We start from the raw sequence: 2,305 nt of genomic DNA, 5'->3' as shown, positions 1-2,305 counted from the left end.
CTCTTGAGGGAAACTGAGACAGAGGGGGCAGAGGCAGGCCCAATGTGGGACCTCCAGCTGGGGGAAACTGAGGCATGGGGGGCAGACAACACCACCATCTTCCCGTCTCACGAGAATTATCCTCTACCTCTCTCTCATTCAATCCACATATTCGACGTCACCAAATCCTGTCGGGTCAACCTTCGGGACATCGCTCAAATCCGCTCTTTCTTCTCCTTCCGAACAGCTACTACTCTGATGGGAGAAGTTATCCTCTTCCGCCCCAATCCTGTATCAGCCTCCCCTCTGGCCTCCCCGCCTCCCGTCTCTCCCCATTCCGTTCCACACTTCACTCTGTTGCCCGGATCATTTTCCACAGAGATGCCGCGTCCATATTTCCCCACTCCTCGAGATCCTCCAGCGGTTACCCATCCAAAACTATAATAATAATGTTGGCATTTGTTAAGCGCTTACTACGTACAGAGCACCGTTCTAAGCGCTGGGGTAGATCCAGGGTCATCAGGTTGTCCCACGTGAGGCTCACAGTCTTCATCCCCATTTGACAGATGAGGTCACTGAGGCACAGAGAAGTTAAGTCACTTGCCCACAGTCACACAGCTGACAAGTGGCAGAGCCAGCATTCGAACCCATGACCTGTAAGTCCCAAGCCCGGGCTCTGTCCACAGAGCCACGCTGCTTCTGTGGTAACGGTAATGATTAAATACTCACCATGTGCCGAGCGCTGGGATCAAGACGAGAGAATCAGATCGAACCCAGTCCCCTTCCCACACGGGGCTCACGGTCCCAAGAGAAAGACAGCGGATATATTATCCCCATTCTAGGGAGGAGGAAACTGAGGGGCAGAGAGGTTAGGTGACTCTCCCGCGGTCACCCAGCAGGCTAGGGGTAGAGCTGGGGCTAGAACCCAGGTCTCCTGGCCCCCAGTTCTGTGCCCTGTGGACCGGGTCAAGCTGTGGATAAGCTCCTTTTCTAACCAGGGCCTCACCCGGGCCCCAACCAGGCCCCTTCAGTCAGAACGGTGAGAGAAATCCATCATGGCAGGGAAATTTAGACCTGGCCCTGCTTTCCTACTAGTCACAGACTCCTCGGGGTGAGAGGAACACCTGAGAGGTCAAAGGAACCATCCCCCTGCCTCCACCCCTCGAGCCAGGCCCTGAAACATCCACCTACTCTATCGCCTCCCTAGATGTCAGATCCGCTACCTGAGCCCGGGCCTGGGAGTCAGTAGGTCACGGGTTCTAATCCCGGCTCTGCCACCTGTCTGCTGTGGGGCCTTGGGCAAGTTACTTGACGTCTCTGGGCCTCGGTTCCCTCATCTGTAAAATGGGGATGAAGACTGTGAGCCCCATGTGGGACAGGGTCTGTGTCCAACCCAATTAGCTGGTATCTACCCCAGCGCTTAGAACAGTGCCTGGCACATAGTAAGCGCTTACCAAATACCACAGTTATTATTATCATGGCCCAATCGCGAGGTGGGAGAGAAGGCAGGGAAGAGAAACCCATCCCACCTAAATGCTGCTGGATTGTCAGCTCCTCCAGGGCATTCATTCATTTAATCGGATTTACTGAGCGCTTACCGTATGCAGAGCGCTGTTCTAAGCGCTTCTTAAGCACGGCAGGGATCGGGTCTGATGACCCTATTGTCCTTTTCCTAGCGTTCAGTACAGTGCTCTGCATACAGTAGGCCGGAAGCTCCTTGAGGGCAGGAATTGTGTCTACCAACTGACTATTGTGCTTTCCCAAGAGCTCAGTACACAAGGAAGACCTCATTCTCTCTGTCCCAGAGGAGTTCGCAGCCCAAGGCAGGAGCCGGACAGACAGACCGACAGACGGATGAGCACTGCGTCTCTCCCCCTGCAGAGATCAACACTGATTCTTATTCTCCAGGAGCAGGGAGGGAGGGGGCTGGGGGCCCGAATTGGGCAACTGCAGACAAGTGTGTGTGTGTGTGTGTGTTGGGGAAAATAATTCAGAAACAGGAGCAAGAAAAAAAAAGTTCCAGCCCTTCACCGGGAGCCCTTTCTAGCTGTCTAGACTTGGATGTGTTGGGGGAGCTGATCTGGGGAGGGGTCGCGGCGGTGGGGTGGGGGGGAGGCTGATGTGAGGGGGTCCCGAGGATGAGCTGGGGAGATCAAAGGTGCGGGTCGCCAGAGATAGCTGGATCAGCAGGGTACAGAGACATCTCCCCCTCCAGCCGACCCTACTCACCCTTCTTCTCTCTCTTCTTCCCTACCACCGCCTCCCCCCTCTCCCCGGGGAATCTGATCTTAGAGCCTTGAACTTGGGAGAGGGGCCATTTTGGTTG

This window comes from Ornithorhynchus anatinus, chromosome 13, assembly GCF_004115215.2.
Source record: "Ornithorhynchus anatinus isolate Pmale09 chromosome 13, mOrnAna1.pri.v4, whole genome shotgun sequence".
Classification (NCBI taxonomy): Eukaryota; Metazoa; Chordata; class Mammalia; order Monotremata; family Ornithorhynchidae; genus Ornithorhynchus; species Ornithorhynchus anatinus.
This window is presented reverse-complemented; position numbering follows the sequence as displayed.